Source organism: Pelophylax lessonae (assembly GCF_965119305.1).
Source record: "Pelophylax lessonae genome assembly, chromosome: 5".
NCBI lineage: Eukaryota > Metazoa > Chordata > Amphibia > Anura > Ranidae > Pelophylax > Pelophylax lessonae.
In genome coordinates, this window is record NC_138772.1 from 355,442,542 (window position 1) to 355,459,983 (window position 17,442).

Here is a 17,442-nt window from a genome sequence, read left to right on the forward strand (position 1 = left end):
AAAAAAAAAAAAGGACCGCAGCGGAGCTCTCACACGGAAAGCCCGTGTTAAAGAGCCCTTAGAAAACATTGATTTGTTCAGAACAGAGAATTCTTAGATTCTGCAATGTTTGGTAAAATCCTGGTAATTTATATAGTCCACCATGAAAGGAATTGTTTATTTACGTCTTTTTTGCTCACCAAATTTGGAGTTTCATTTTAACATTTTTAAAGCAATATTTCACAACATAACTTCCCTGTAAACAGAGGCATAGGTCTTCTTTGTTTGTATCCCCAAGTTACTACTTCTATTGAATAACAAATCCAAAGTTAAAGCCTAAGGCCCCTTTCACACAGGTGGACCGTTCAGATCTGCCTGTCATTTTTTTTGGCAGATCTGAACGGTCACCCCATGCATCCCTATGGGGCATCGGATGGCAGCGGAGACATGTCCACTGACATCCGATCCGTCAAATCTGGATTGATGGAAACCCTATTTTCCATCCGTCCAGCGGATGGGATCGGATGAGAACGGGCCGTCGGTTCCATAGAGATGTCATCCTCCTGCTCAGCGGGGGATCGGCGGATCGATCCCCCGCTGAGATAAACGGAGTCTGTCCGACGGACAGGCTGTGTGAAAGAGCCCTTACTTTAATTAAACGTATATTTTATACAATAGTTGTTCTGTAAGCATATTACAAACTAAACAAATGTAAACACACAGCTTTCTATATAATACTGCAAATATAATAGGCTGAACTTCTGCCTAGACCTTATTAGTTACATCTGTTAGTATAAACTAGTTTGTCTTGGCTTAAAGTGAAACAAGCAGACAATATCTTGCTACCTTACAGACATAAGATTGCAATTAAAGTATAGGAATATAAAAATATTTAACTACCATTGTTTAACCACTTAAGCCCCGGAGGATTTTCCTGCTAAAAGACCAGGGGGTATTTTGCGATTCGGCACTGCGTGACTTTAACGGACAATTGCGCGGTTGTGCGACACTGTACCTAAACGAATTTGACGTCCTTTTTTTCCCACAAACAGAGCTTTCTTTTGGTGGTATTTGATCACCTGTGCGATTTTTTGATCACGCGCTATAAACAAAAAAAGAGCGACAATTTTGCAAAAATAGCAATATTTTTCACATTTTTTTATATGAAATTCCCCCAAAAAAAAATGTAAAAATCAAAATTTTTTAACATTTTTGGCCAATTTGTTTTATCCTACCTATGTTTGGTAAAAAAAAAATCACAAAAAGCGTATTTTGATTGGTTTGCGCAAAAGTTATCGCGTTTACTAACAAAGGGAAAGATTTTTGTCATTTTTGTTGTTTTTTTTTTTAACGTGTAATGGCGGCGATCTGCGATTTTTTTTGCGGTACTGCGACATTGCGGCGGACAGATCGGACCCTTGACTGACATTTTTGACACTTTTGGGGTTACCAGTGACATTTCTACAGTAATCAGTGCTATACATATGCACTGTTACTGTAAAAATACACTGGCAGTGAAGGGGTTAACTTTATTTGGGAGGGAGGGGCTGTGTGTGTCCCTAGGGGCGTGATTCTTACTGTGATTGGCTGTGGCTCTAGCTGTAAGGACACTGATCAACGGATCTACATACTAGATCCGTGTAATCAGTGTCTTTACAGCGAGGAGAATGACAGGCAGCTTGTTTACACAAGCTGCCTGACATTCTCCCTCTTCCCCCGACGATCGCCGAGTGGCCGGCGGACATCGGGTCCGCTGGTCACACGCGCGGGGGGGGGTGCGTGACCGCGCGGGAGCGCGCCTCCACAGGCGCGCGCTCGCTCCCCAGACCCTCCCAGGCTAGTGACGTTAATTAACGTCACTCTGCCTGGCAGGGGCTGACCGCCGCAGTAAATCTACTTGCGGCGGTCGGCAAGCAGTTAACCCAGATCGAGCCATAAATTAAAGCCCAACTCCGGACATGATTACCTTAAAGCACCACTTTTGAAGGGAACTGAAGGAACGCATTTTTGCAAGCCCCCATCTACCTCAACACAAATGGCTTTTAAAAGCCACTGCTAAATTAAAAGATTGCCCAGAAAAAAAAATTACCTTCAACCACTTACTGCCCACCCAACGTCAAATGACTGCGGATTGGTGCGGCTCTCATTCTGGGACGACATCATATGACGGCGCCCCAGAATGGGCACGCAGTGCAGCGATCATGGTTGCACCGTCTTCTAGGACACGGCGTGACCCCGATCTTGGTAAAGAGCCAATGACTTGGCTTTTTACCCATGTGATCGGCTGTGTCCAATCACAGCTGGTCACATGTAAATGAGGAAGTGCCATTTACCGACTCTCCTCACCTCACACTGTCAGAGTGTGTGGTGAGGAGAGCTGATCAGCGGCTCCTCCTCAAAGGGGAGTCTAGGACAGATAATCAGGGCACTGATCATCAGTGTCCTGATTACAGTAAAGTAAAAAAAACAGTGCCCAAAGTGCCCATAGTGAGTGCCTATAGTGCTGCCAGTCAGTGCCCATCAGTGCTGCCTATCAGTGCCCATCAGTGCCGCCTATCAGTGCCCATCAGTGCCACCTATCAGTGCCCATCAGTGAAGCATATTAGTACCTCCTCATCAGTGCTCATTTGGTTGCCACCTCATCAGTGCCCATCAGTGCAGCCTATCAGTGCAAATCAGTGCCGCCTTATCAGCGCACATCAGTGCCGCCTCATCAGCGCACATCAGTGCCGCCTCATCAGCGCACATCAGTGCCGCCTCATCAGCGCACATCAGTGAAGGAGAAAAATTACTTATTTTCAAAGTTTGTGGTCAATATTTTTTGTCTTTTTTCTTTTTTTTTAGTAAGAAATAAAAAACCCAGCGGTGATTAAATACCACTAAAAGAAAGCTCTATTTTGATAAAAAATTCATATGGATACAGTGTAGCATGACCGCGCAATTGTCATTCACAGTGTGACAGCGCTAAAAGATGAAAATTGGACTGGACAGGAAGAGGGTGAAAAGGCCCTGTATTGAAGTGGTTAATCATGGTCATGGACATCATGGTGCCTTCCTTAAGAGCTGGAAGCTCAGAATTCTATGAGAATGAATCCAGTCCATTACAAGAGTGAATTCCCAAGGGGTTTTGAATGCTCAGCTACCCCAGCGATGAGGGATGATGGCATCACAGGTGCTCCCCAGAAACAAAGGCTGTGACAGGCAATGTTTTTTCCCCAAGTGATCGGTTTATCCCCAAGTGATCAGTTTTTCCCCAAGTGATCAGCTTTTTAACACCATTTGTGTTGGGAGGAAAGGGTGCTTGCATAAATGCAGACCGTCTGTTTGGCAAAGAAAATTCCCTTTTACCAGGATTACCAACATTCTTGTTCCTCAAAAGCCAATCACCATCATGAAACCCCCAGATCAGTTTGATTGCATGTCAGGTGTATTATAGGTCTCACAGTACTTCCTGTCCACTCTGAATGTTAGCGCTGCAGGCTGGGCCTCCAATAGAGTTGATAGAGCCAGGGAGCAGAGACAGGGCTCTTTAAATCTGGGCACCGGTAGAGTAATCCTGTAGTCTCCAGCTATTAAAAAAAAACTTCCCAAGGCCCCATCAGTTAAGCAGGGGCCAGGGGCAGAAGAGGGACTAATGATTTTCGGGAGCAAGCTCAGTGATCCTCCATGCCTTAGCTCCTGACAATTAAAGTTTCCACCTCCAGGCAGACCGGCACTATCATTTAATTGTCGAGAACCGTGGATTAATCTGCCAGCACTGAAAGTAAGTAAATAGCCCACTTTCTGAACCTGGTCCCCTGTTGAACTGATAATAGGACCCAGGCACGCATGCACTGAGTGGTACTAACATTTGGGACAATATGCGCCCAGGGATCAAATGCCCAAAATATAGACTGCTTGTGTTCTTGGTATTCATACCTGGGCACTTATTTCCCTAATCAAAATGATTGGTGGATCCAGACAATCAGATAGCAGTATGCAAATTTGCATGTGGTGACTCTACACCACCCACCACCTAAGTCTCCTTTGGTTTAAAGCAGCTAAGGAATCTGCCCACTGTGTTATGATATTTTATGTTTAAAGAGTTTCTCAAGAAGAGAAGCCAGCATAAAAAGAAAAAAAATCTATTAAAAAAAAAAAAAAGATAAAATAGTTCAATCATGGCTTGTTCTAAGTTAATGTTAGTGTCAGTGTTAGTGATAGGGTCAGTGATAGTGTTGGTGTCAGAGTTAAGCCTCGTACACACGCACCGATTGTTGGCCGACCGATCGGCCGTCTTTTGTCCAGTGTTGTTGTGTTGGTTGAAATGTGCTCTAGACTGCACATGAATTTTGTCGGCCAACAACAACCAACTGCAGAAGTGATGTCATGTGATGGTTTACTTTTCGTGTGTTTTTTCTTCTCTGAGCATGCCCAGTCTTGCTCATCATAGTTTTGTCTGACGAAATCTGTACTGACTGAAGAACAATCGGCCGTTCTGGTGACGGCCAACAAAAATTTTATAGCATGCACACCAGATTTTGTTCGGCCGAAAAGTCGCAGTTGGTTGTCGGAAGCATCATACTAACAAGCCGACAATCGGCCGATCGGACGTTGGCTGAAAATTCACGGCCAACAATCGTTGCGTGTGTACAGGGCTTTAGTAATAGCAAAGACCATACAAATTTCAATAATTGCTCAACAAGCTAGAAAGGGGATTACTTCATTCACCTCCCTTCCTCACTTGTGTGGATGGAGGAATTCATTCTTTTTTCTTTTTTTTTTTTTCATTCAGCCTGCTAGTTGAAAAAAAATAAATAAAAATTACACTTTGACCAGCTTTAGTGCTAATGTGTTTTAGACAGGATAAAAGAAAAAAATAAAAAAACTACATTCACACCATTGAGAGATATCCTTTACAATTTACCACCATATGAAGGCATGATTTGTCCTGAATAAAAAAGAAGCTATAATTCAATTAAAAAAAAGTTGCAAAGACATGTACAGTTTTACTAACACAAACTAAACTGGGTTCAGGCTTTACGGTTTGTTCTACCTTCATCATTAAAGTAGAACTATAGGCAAAACTTATTTTTTTCCCCATTTGAATAGAGTAAGGGAGGGTTATAACCCGTCATTTTTATTTTTTGCCATTTGTATACCTTCGGAGAGATTCACCTTCACTTACTGTCCCAAAGCCAAACAAGAAGTGAGATGAAATCCCTGCAAAATTAGGGGAATCCCTTAGGGACCCCCCCGGTCACCAGAACTAATATCTCCATTGGAAGATTTCCCCTCTATTTCTTTTCTGGGGACAGCCCAAAATTTGGGATTTTTTTTACTTTCACTAGCAAGGGTAAAAGGTAAACAGGACAAATAGAGAGGGAGAATCGCCTTAATAGAGGCAAAGACAGCAATAAAATAACAGGCAGATGTTCAAATCTCTCTCAACCCTCTCAACTAAAAAAAACAGTTTTGCCTTTGGTTATACTTTAAAGGGGTTAAATAATACACTGCGCACAGTGAAAGATCACAGTTTGCCTGCTGCCACATGGATACCTTGCCTAATCAACATTCTTTAGACAACAGCTATACACAAAACTCCTAATAACAAGCAAAATTTGAGCATTTCTCACGTGACTCAATATTTCCTACAAAAGCTTGTAGAGCAACAAGAAAGTTCGGTTTTTTCTGCCCTACCAAAATTGCTGAATATATAGAACTATATTTACATTTTTATCTTACGGGAACTTACACTTGTTCAGTAAAATTAGGGACCACTGAACGGTTTTAGTTAGGTCTCCTCTGTTGGTCCATTCTAATGAGTCAGTAATGACTTTCCTAATGAACTAAGAGAAATCCAGTACTGCATGTCAATCTGCAAGTATTAGGAGAGTAGAAACAAAGCTACGTCACTGTCTGAAAAGGTATAAGTGTTGCACATTTCATTTTGATGCTGTGCAAACTCGATTTTATGTTGCATTGGTTTAGTATGAGTTTTAATTATAAAGCAGTGAATGCAACTTTCACCAACCATTCTTAGCTGGAGAATCAATTACTGTCATAAAGGCCCCATTCACACTTGACTGCTGTGAAATTGTGGGCAGAATCGTGTGTTTCTGCCTGTGTTTTCAGAAATGCAGCAAAACGTGCAACATGCTAATGGTGCCATTATTTCCTAAGGCACCCCAAATGTGGTGTGATTTTGCCACACAACAATTGTGGCAAACACGCACTGAAAAAACACATGGCGCTCCACATCCAAAAAGGGTTGGGCGTTTCTCTGCCGCGTTTGTCGCTCATAGGGCAGCCCATTCAAGTTACAGCACACAAGTTAAAAATAGTTTGGCTAGAGTTCAGCTTTAAAACACATGGAGCTGGAATAGTAACCTGTATGTATCTCGTAGCTTAAATAGAAACCAGACCATAAAAATATGTCATTTTTGTATTGATCTGGAAAAATACACCTGGTTTCCCTTTGAGTCACCTATTCCATAAACTGGGAAAAATCACTATGTGAAAAGTGTACTAACCTACAGCACCAATCAAAATTCACTTTACTCGCTTAAATCACAAAATGGAATCTGATTGGTTGCTATGGAATTTGCACTTTGTACAGAAGCAGTCTTTTACTGATTAATATATATCATGCTAGGATGCTCAAATAACTACCTGCATTCATCAAATATGAACAGCCAAAAATATCAGATTACTACTAAACTAAGTAAATGAAATGAGAAAACACTACACCATGCACTCATCATTCTGAATAAATGCTGGCGAATTATAAACAGGGCAGCAGTTGTCCTGAAGATATACAGCTACAGATGGAGCCAGAGAGATAAAGTACAGGTGAAGCAGCAGAGATACAGCTATAGAGATACAGCTACAAGCAGGGTCATAAGGATACAGTTACAGGCGGAACCACAGAGATACAGCTATAAGCAGAGCCAGATAGATACAGCTATAAGCAGAGCCACAGAGATACCGCTATAAGCAGGGCCACAGAGATACTGCTATAAGCAGGGCCACAGAGATACAGCTATAAGCAGGGCCACAGAGATACAGCTATAAGCAGGGCCACAGAGATACCGCTATAAGCAGGGCCACAGAGATACCGCTATAAGCAGGGCCACAGAGATACCGCTATAAGCAGGGCCACAGAGATACCGCTATAAGCAGGGCCATAGAGATACCGCTATAAGCAGGGCCACAGAGATACAGCTATAAGCAGGGCCACAGAGATACAGCTATAAGCAGGGCCACAGAGATACAGCTATAAGCAGGGCCACAGAGATACAGCTATAGGCAGAGTCACAGAGATACCGCTATAGGCAGAGTCACATAGATACAGCTATAGGCAGAGCCACAGAGATACAGCTATAGGCAGAGCCACAGAGATACAGCTATAGGCAGAGCCACAGAGATACAGCTATAGGCAGAGTCACAGAGATACAGCTATAGGCAGAGTCACAGAGATACAGATATAGGCAGAGCCACAGAGATACAGATATAGGCAGAGCCACAGAGATACAGATATAGGCAGAGCCACAGAGATACAGATATAGGCAGAGCCACAGAGATACAGCTATAGGCAGAGCCACAGAGATACAGCTATAGGCAGAGCCACAGAGATACAGCTATAGGCAGAGCCACAGAGAAACAGCTATAGGCAGAGCCACAGAGATACAGATATAGGCAGAGCCACAGAGATACAGATATAGGCAGAGCCACAGAGATACAGATATAGGCAGAGCCACAGAGATACAGCTATAAGCAGAGCCACATGGATACAGCCATAGGCGCCACAGAGATACAGCTATAAGCAGAGCCACAGAGATACAGATATAAGCAGAGCCACAGAGATACAGATATAGGCAGAGACACAGAGATACAGCTATAGGCAGAGCCACAGATATACAGCTATAAGCAGAGCCACAGAGATACAGATATAGGCAGAGCCACAGAGATAAAGCTATAAGAAGAGCCAAGAGCCACAGAGATACAGCTATAAGCAGAGCCACAGAGATACAGATATAGGCAAAGCCACAGAGATACAGCCATAGAGCCACAGAAATTCAGCTATAAGCAGAGCCAGAGATACAGCTATAGGCAGAGCCACGGAGATACAGCTATAGGCAGAGCCACAGGAAATACAGCTATAAGCAGAGCCACAGAGATACAGCTATAAGCGAAGCCACAGATATACAACTATAGGCGAAGCCACAGATATACAGCTATAGGTGGAGCCAAATGGATACAGCTATAGGTGGAGCCAAAGAGGTAAAACTAAAAGGTGAAACCAAAAAAATACAGCTATAGGTGGAGCCACAGAGGTATAGCTATAAGCAGAGCCAAAGAGATACAGCTACAAGTTGCCCTGCAGAGGTGCAGCTACAGGTGTGGCTACAGAGATACAGCTACAAGCAGCCCTACAGAGGTGTGGCTACAGACGGAGCCACAGAACTTGAGTTACAGGTGGGGCCCCAGAGATATAGTTGGAAGTAGGGCCACAGAGATATACCTACACATAGGGCTGCAGAGATACAGCTACAGGTGGGACCCCAGAGATACAGCTACAGGTGGGACCCCAGAGATACAGCTACAGGTGGGACCCCAGAGATACAGCTACAGGTGGGACCCCAGAGATACAGCTACAGCTGGGGGCCCAGAGATACAGCTACAGTTGGGGCCCCAGAGATACAGCTAAGATGGGGCCAGCTACAAACAGGGCCCCCTGAGAAATACAGTATCTTACAAAAGTCACATTTTTGTAAATATTTTATAATATATTTTCATGTGACAACACTGAAGAAATTACACTTTGCTGCAATGTAAAGTAGTGAGTGTACAGCTTGTATATCAGTGTAAATTTGCTGTCCCCTCAAAATGACTCAACACACAGCCATTAATGTCTAAACCGCTGGCAACAAAAGTGAGTACACCCCTAAGTGACAATGTCCAAATTGGGCCCAATTAGCCATTTTCCCTCCCCTGTGTCATGTGACTCGTTAGTGTTACAAGGTCTCAGGTGTGAATGGGGAGCAGGTGTGTTAAATTTGGTGTTATCACTCTCACTCTCTCATACTGGTCATTGGAAGTTCAACATGGCACCTCATGGCAAAAAAATAATTGCTGCTCTACAAAAACATGGCCTAAGCTATAAGAAGATTGCCAAGACCCTAAAACTGAGCTGCAGCATGGTGGCTAAGACCATACAGCGGTTTAACAGGACAGGTTCCACTCAGAACAGGCTTCGCTGAGGTTGACCAAAGAGGTTGAGTGCATGTGCTCAGCATCATATCCAGAGTTTGTCTTTGGGAAATAGACATATGAGTGCTGCCATCATTGCTGCAGAGGTTGAAGGGGTGGGGATGTCAGCCTGTCAGTGCTCAGACCATACGCTGCACACTGCATCAAATTGGTCTGCATGGCTGTTGTCCCAGAAGGAAGCCTCTTCTAAAGATGATGGACAAGAAAGCCCACAAACAGTTTGCTGAAGACAAGCAGACTAAGGGCATGGATTACTGGAACCATGTCCTGTGGTTTGATGAGACCAAGATAAACTCATTTGGTTCAGATGGTGTCAAGCGTGTGTGAGGTGTACAAAGACAAGTGTGTCTTGCCTACAGTCAAGCATAGTGGTGGGAGTGTCATGGTCTGGGGCTGCATGAGTGCTGCTAGCACTGGGAAGCTACAGTTCATTGAGGGAACCATGAATGCCAACATGTACTGTGACATACTGAAGCAGAGAATAAACCCTTCCCTTCAGAGACTGGGCCGCAGGGCAGTATTCCAAAATGATAACAACCCCAAACACACCTCCAAAACGACCACTGCCTTACTAAAGAAGCTGAGGGTAAAGGTGATGAACTGACCAAACATGTCTCCAGACGTAAACGCTATTGAGCATCTGTGGAGCATCCTCAAATGGAAGGTGGAGGAGCGCAAGGTCTCCAACATCCACCAGCTCCGTGATGTCATCATGGATGAATAGAAGAGGACTCTGGTGGCAACCTGTGAAGCTCTGTTGAACTCCATGCCCAGGAGGGTTAAGGCAGTGCTGGAAAATAATGGTGGCCACACAAAATATTGACACTTTGGACCCAATTTGGACATTTTTACTTATGGGTGTACTCACTTTTGTTGCCAGTGGTTTAGACATAAATGGCTGTGTGTTGAGTTATTTTGAGGGTACAGCAAATTTACACTGTTTTACAAGCTGTACACTCACTATATTACATTGTAGCAAAGTGCCATTTCTTCAGTGTTGTCACATGAAAAGATATAATAAAATATTTACAAAAATGTGAGGGGTGTACTCACTTTTGTGAGATACTGTACAAGTGGGTCTCCAGCCTACAGGCTCTTTGTATGTGGGGAGAGCTGCACCTGCATTAGGGCCAATCACTTGCCACGGTCAGTACAAAATATCATTCGAAGACTGACAAGCGCTGTATACTCAGGATCATGAGAATGTGATCACTGGTTTTATTAAGAACTAACGTATTACTTTTAATGCCCTGTCTGCACTTTCTTCATGTCCTTTTTTAGCAGATGGGAGCTCCCTGTGCTGTTGCGGTTTCCATTAGCAGCAGTTTTATTCCTGATATTGAAGATCCAGTTGTCAGTACATTCATTGTATTTGCTTCCACACTTCTATTATCACAAATAGCGCACTAGGGGCACCCAATGTTTTGTTTGCTTTAATGACAATAAAACAAATAAATAATAATTCTAGAGATCATCATCACACTTCCTCCATTATATGACGGTACTGTCAATTTAAAGTTAGAACTTTCTGCTACAAAATACACACTGCTAAAAACATTGTATTAAGTTACAAAATAATACAACACACAATGCTTCTATCACAAAATAATACAACACACAATGCTTCTATCACAAAATAATACAACACACAATGCTTCTATCACAGACAGTCAGAGCTCTTTAACACCAATAGTTGGGCAGCACAAGAACAAGGTAATTTGTCCTATGGCTTCAGTTCATGAGGATGCACAGCTAACTACCTTCACTTCATCAACCACACAGAGTAAAAAGGAGCTCATCACTTCACTATGATCTGAGAAAACGCTGGGAAAATGGGCATGCCGCTTTTTGTGCAGTGCTTTCCGACACAAGGTAATGTGCTGCAATGCACTGAAGTACAAAGTAAACAAAAAAAACCCAAAAAGTATACCAGCACATGTGTGTTAGCCTGTACGATCATGTCTTCATATACAGTGCACTGATAACAGCATGGGTGAGGGAGGATGGTCTGTGTACTCAATGCTCTGGCTGCTGCTGAACATTCTCAGGATACAAATGGTCAAATCATATGAGTCAGACAAGCAGACATCAGCCCTGGTAATTATTTTCCCATTCCTGATGAACTGTACCTAGTCATACACAGTGTGTAGTCCTACCTACTCCTTGCTAGTCTCCTGCTGGGATAAGAGGGATGCTCTACCTAGGCTTGTCCTTTCCCAATCACTGGACAAACCAGAGCTCTCCCCAGCCATCCCACAACTCTACCCAACTTCAATCCAGCCAGACCGCACCTCCACCCAGCCAAATGGCACCCCTACCTAGCTTGACCACATCTCTACCAGCCAGACCCTATTTCTACTCAGGCAGACCGCCCTTCTACCCAGCCAAACGGCACCCCTACCTGGCCAGACCGCACCTCTACCCAGCCAGACAGCATGCCTACCTAGCCAGACCTCATCTCTACCAGTTAGAACATGCTTCTACCCAGGCAGGCCAAACTTCAACCCAGCTAGACTGCACCTCTAGCCAGCCAAACTGCACCCATACCTAGACAGACCACACCTCTACCCAGCCAAAAGGCACCTCTTTCTAGACAGATTGCATAGCTACTAGCCAGAACATACTTCTACTTAGGCAGACCACATATCTACCCAACCAGACTACCCTTCTACACAACCAGACCACACGGCTATGCAGCCAGACCACAACTCTACCCAGCCAAACTGCAACTGTGCCCAACAAGATTGAACTTCAACCCAGCCAGACCGCACCTCTATCCACCAGAATCTTACCCCTACCCAGCCAGACCACACCTCTATCCAGCCAGACCGCACCTCTATCCAGCCAGACCGCACCTCTATCTGGCCAAATCTTACCTCTACCCAGCCAGACCGCACCTCTATCTGGCCAAATCTTACCTCTACCCAGCCAGACCGCACCTCTGTCTGGCCAAATCGTACCTCTACCCAGCCAGACCGTACCTGTAACCTGCCAAATCTTACCTCTACCCAGACATATCTTACCTCTACCCAGCCGGACAGTACCCGTAACCAGCCAAATCTTACCTCTACCCAGCCAGATTGTACCTGTAACCAGCCAAATCTTACCTCTACCCAGCCAGACCGTACCTGTAACCAGCCAAATCTTACCTCTACCCAGCCAGATCGTACCTGTAACCAGCCAAATCTTACCTCTACCCTGCCAGATCGTACCTGTAACCAGCCAAATCTTACATCTACCCAGCCAGACCGTACCTGTAACCAGCCAAATCTTACATCTACCCTGCCAGATCGTACCTGTAACCAGCCAAATCTTACCTCTACCCTGCCAGATCGTACCTGTAACCAGCCAAATCTTACATCTACCCAGCCAGACCGTACCTGTAACCAGCCAAATCTTACCTCTACCCTGCCAGATCGTACCTGTAACCAGCCAAATCTTACCTCTACCCTGCCAGATCGTACCTGTAACCAGCCAAATCTTACATCTACCCTGCCAGATCGTACCTGTAACCAGCCAAATCTTACCTCTACCCAGCCAGATCGTACCTGTAACCAGCCAAATCTTACCTCTACCCTGCCAGATCGTACCTGTAACCAGCCAAATCTTACATCTACCCTGCCAGATCGTACCTGTAACCAGCCAAATCTTACATCTACCCAGCCAGACCGTACCTGTAACCAGCCAAATCTTACATTTACCCTGCCAGATCGTACCTGTAACCAGCCAAATCTTACCTCTACCCTGCCAGACTGTACCTGTAACCAGCCAAATCTTACCTCTAACCTGCCAGATCGTACCTGTAACCAGCCAAATCTTACCTCTACCCTGCCAGACCGTACCTGTAACCAGCCAAATCTTACCTCTACCCTGCCAGACAGTACCTGTAACCAGCCAAATCTTACATCTACCCAGGAAAACCGTACCCGTAACCAGCTAAATATTACCTCTACCCAGCCAGACCGTACCCGTAACCAGTCAAATCTTACCTCTACCCAGCCAGACCGTACCCGTAACCAGTCAAATCTTACATCTACCCTGCCAGACCGTACCTGTAACCAGCCAAATCTTACCTCTACCCTGCCAGATCGTACCTGTAACCAGCCAAATCTTACCTCTACCCAGCCAGATCGTACCTGTAACCAGCCAAATCTTACCTCTACCCTGCCAGATCGTACCTGTAACCAGCCAAATCTTACATCTACCCTGCCAGACCGTACCTGTAACCAGCCAAATCTTACCTCTACCCTGCCAGATCGTACCTGTAACCAGCCAAATCTTACCTCTACCCAGCCAGATCGTACCTGTAACCAGCCAAATCTTACCTCTACCCTGCCAGATCGTACCTGTAACCAGCCAAATCTTACATCTACCCTGCCAGATCGTACCTGTAACCAGCCAAATCTTACCTCTACCCAGCCAGATCGTACCTGTAACCAGCCAAATCTTACCTCTACCCTGCCAGATCGTACCTGTAACCAGCCAAATCTTACATCTACCCTGCCAGACCGTACCTGTAACCAGCCAAATCTTACCTCTACCCTGCCAGATCGTACCTGTAACCAGCCAAATCTTACCTCTACCCAGCCAGATCGTACCTGTAACCAGCCAAATCTTACCTCTACCCTGCCAGATCGTACCTGTAACCAGCCAAATCTTACATCTACCCTGCCAGATCGTACCTGTAACCAGCCAAATCTTACCTCTACCCAGCCAGATCGTACCTGTAACCAGCCAAATCTTACCTCTACCCTGCCAGACCGTACCTGTAACCAGCCAAATCTTACATCTACCCTGCCAGATCGTACCTGTAACCAGCCAAATCTTACCTCTACCCTGCCAGACCGTACCTGTAACCAGCCAAATCTTACCTCTAACCTGCCAGATCGTACCTGTAACCAGCCAAATCTTACCTCTACCCTGCCAGACCAAACCTGTAACCAGCCAAATCTTACCTCTACCCTGCCAGACCGTACCTGTAACCAGCCAAATCTTACCTCTACCCTGCCAGACAGTACCTGTAACCAGCCAAATCTTACATCTACCCAGGAAAACCGTACCCGTAACCAGCTAAATATTACCTCTACCCAGCCAGACCGTACCCGTAACCAGTCAAATCTTACCTCTACCCAGCCAGACCGTACCTGCCCAAATCTTACCTCTACCCAGTTAGATCACACTTCTACCAAGCCAGACCGCACCTTTATCCAGCTAAATCTTACCTCCACCCAGCCACACCCCCTTTCACCCCAATTATCGATGGTGGAAAGTGAACACCTTGAAGTCTTCTAATACATAGGGACGTTCCCCCTGTTGTGCCATTCATTTTCTATGGTACCTGACACACTAGGAGAACACATGTGTTACCATGCGTCATGTTGTACAATAACAGTACATGTGTGATCTCTAGGAGGTTCTGGTGGGCTAATACCTATTAAGTTCTGTCTTAAGGTAACATGTGGCAGCGTGTGCAAAAATACCAGAGTGCCAACATGTGAATGGGCCCCCAATGCAGTGCCCAGCTCCATTCCTCGTCACTAGTACATGAATACACACACCACACTCATTAGCACACATGACGTCTAATAGGTTCCCCTCTCCTGTATCCGCTAGTAATAAAGTGAAGGTAGACAGGTACTTACTATGGGACGGTCCAGTGAAGAGCTCTCTCCTCTTCTCCTCCTCCGTGCTCCGCTCTGTCCCGCACACTCCTCCAGCAGTCAGGAGCGGAGAGGAATCCCGGCGCTCTACACCCCGCTCTGTGCCGTACACTCCGCTCTGTGCCTCAGAAACAAACACAGGCACCGGCTCTCACCCGCCCGCCCTCAGCACCGCCCCTGACAGTGCATGTATGTGGCGGGGACACGGCGCTGTGAGCCTGGAGACACTTCTCTCACACCTTCCTAGGTGATAGCATGCTGCCGGACACCAACTTCTCCACACATAACTCCTCCATAACCGTCTACAACCACAGCAAGCTGCACTCCACAACTTCTCATGTGCATGGCTGACAGCCGGGCAACGAGCATTCTAGTCAGCAATGGCAGACCCCCATCCAGTCACTCTGCTGCTGGTGAATGCTTCTTAACCCTTTCCTGTCGGAGTTTTTTTTTTTTCCACCCAAGGCAATTATTTCATTTCTCTCCTACATGTAAAAATTATCATTTTTTTTTTGCTAGAAAATTACTCAGAACACCCAAACATTATATATATATATATATATATATATATATATATATATATATATATATATATATATATATATATATATTTAGCAGAGACCTTAGGGAATAAAATGGCGGTCATTGCAATTTTGTTATGTCATGAGGTATTTGCAAAGCAATTTTTTTGGGGAAAAAAAAATGTTATGAATAAAAAAATACAATAAAACACAATGTTTACCCCAATTTTTTTGTATAATTTGAAAAATGATGTTACACCAAGTAAATAGATACCTAACATGTCACACTTTAAATTTGCACATGCTCGTGGAATGGCGAAAAACGACAGTACTTAAAAATCTCCATAGGCGACGCTTGTACTTTGGTACAACTTTGATGAGTTTTGAGGTCCATAGCTGTTAAGATTACATGGGCTTTGCTTCAAGTCCAGGCAAAGTCGCGTGACTTTTAGATCGCACAAGTGTGAAAGGGGCCTAAAGGGTAACTCTACTGTCGTGGGGAAAAAAATAGCAAATAAAGTAAAAATAATAGAGTATGCAATTGCGACACAAGTCATATTGAAATTGAATGTTATTAAAAATAACCTTTCCTTTTCAATCTGCGGCTGCTGTCATTTTCTGAAAATGCAAAGCAATGTGGCTACCTGGAGCTGTTCTGTACACAGAATGAGTAAAGAACGACCCCCCTCCCTCCCCCCGGAAACATAATTTCCTGTTTGTGTGATTGGCTCATTGATTTTCCCAAAGTCTGCACTAAGATACAAGTCAGATTTCAGGCATCCCCTGCAACAAAAATCTCACAGCTAACAACTACTGTATGTACCTGGGGGTCCCATGGTTTCTTCTCTGAATAGCCAAGCATGAGGGTTTTAATGATTGGGCTGGAGTTTATTTGATGGGATTGCTGTGAACATGGGGCTAACCAAGTGTCACCCCTTACAACCAATCACCTCCTATTTCTTTCTGTATTGTCTTCATGGTTAACAGTTTTGAATTAATTAAAAGAGAAGTGCAGCAATTTAAAAAAATAACCACATATTTTCACCTAGGTGGACCCACCATTGGTTCAATGCCGCATCTGTCCCCCGCAGCCGCTAAGATTGAGAACTGAGCGATCAAAGACCACTGATCACTCAGTTTTTGGTCTTCAAGTGGTAGTTAAGTCTTTCGATAAAAAAAGGTTTTCTCTGCAAGATAATGACATAATGTGCTAGCATTCACCACATAGTAGCACATTATGAAAGGCTTACCTATAAAACGAATCCCTCCAACAGGGCTCTGTCACTGGTGACAGAGATTCCATCTTAACCCAGTCTTCCTTCTGGGTTCACGGGTTCCAGCCGTATGAATGGCCGAGCTGAGATGACGTCTCTTCCGTGCATATGCACGGGAGTCATGGTCGCGGCACAGCTCTCTCAATGGACACCATGCAATCCATTGAGAGCGCAGTGCACATGCGCCAGTGACATTAACGGCTGCTAAAGCTGTGAATATCTCCTAAATGGTGCAAATTTAGGAGATATTCACTGTACCTACAGGTAAGCTTTATTGTAAGCTTATCTATGGATACAACTGACCAAGCAGTGTTTTCTACTGCTTTCAGTGAACAGAGAACCAGTGACTGTCAGTCACTGGCTCTATGGCTCTCTGCTCTGCTTTTCCCATGACTTTCAGTCACTGGCTCCCTGCTCTGCCCCTCCATGACTGTCATTCAGTGGCACTCTGCTCTGTCCCTTCATGACTGTCAGTCACTGGCTCTCTACTCTGCTCCTCCATGACTGTCAGTCACTGGCTCTCTACTCTGCTACTCCATGACTGTCAGTCACAGGCTCTCTACTCTGCTCCTCCATGACTGTCAGTCACTGGCTCTCTACTCTGCTCCTCCATGACTGTCAGTCACTGGCTCTCTGCTCTGCCCCTTCATGACTGTCATTCAGCGGCACTCTGCTCTGCCCCATCATGGATGTCAGTCACTGCGTCTCTACTCTGCTCCTCCATGACTGTCAGTCACTGGCTCTCTACTCTCCTCC

General features: G+C 44.9%; 1 protein-coding gene across 1 annotated transcript in view; it reads right to left on the reverse strand.

Annotated features, from left to right (window-relative positions):
* The window catches only part of KCNG2 (potassium voltage-gated channel modifier subfamily G member 2), a 253,899-nt gene extending 238,863 nt beyond the window's left edge, over positions 1-15,036 (reverse strand). The window contains exon 1 of the mRNA XM_082258197.1: positions 14,874-15,036. The gene's annotated coding sequence lies outside the window, so the exon portion shown is untranslated. The remainder of the gene's footprint in view (positions 1-14,873) is intronic.
* Between the last annotated feature and the right edge of the window lie 2,406 nt (positions 15,037-17,442).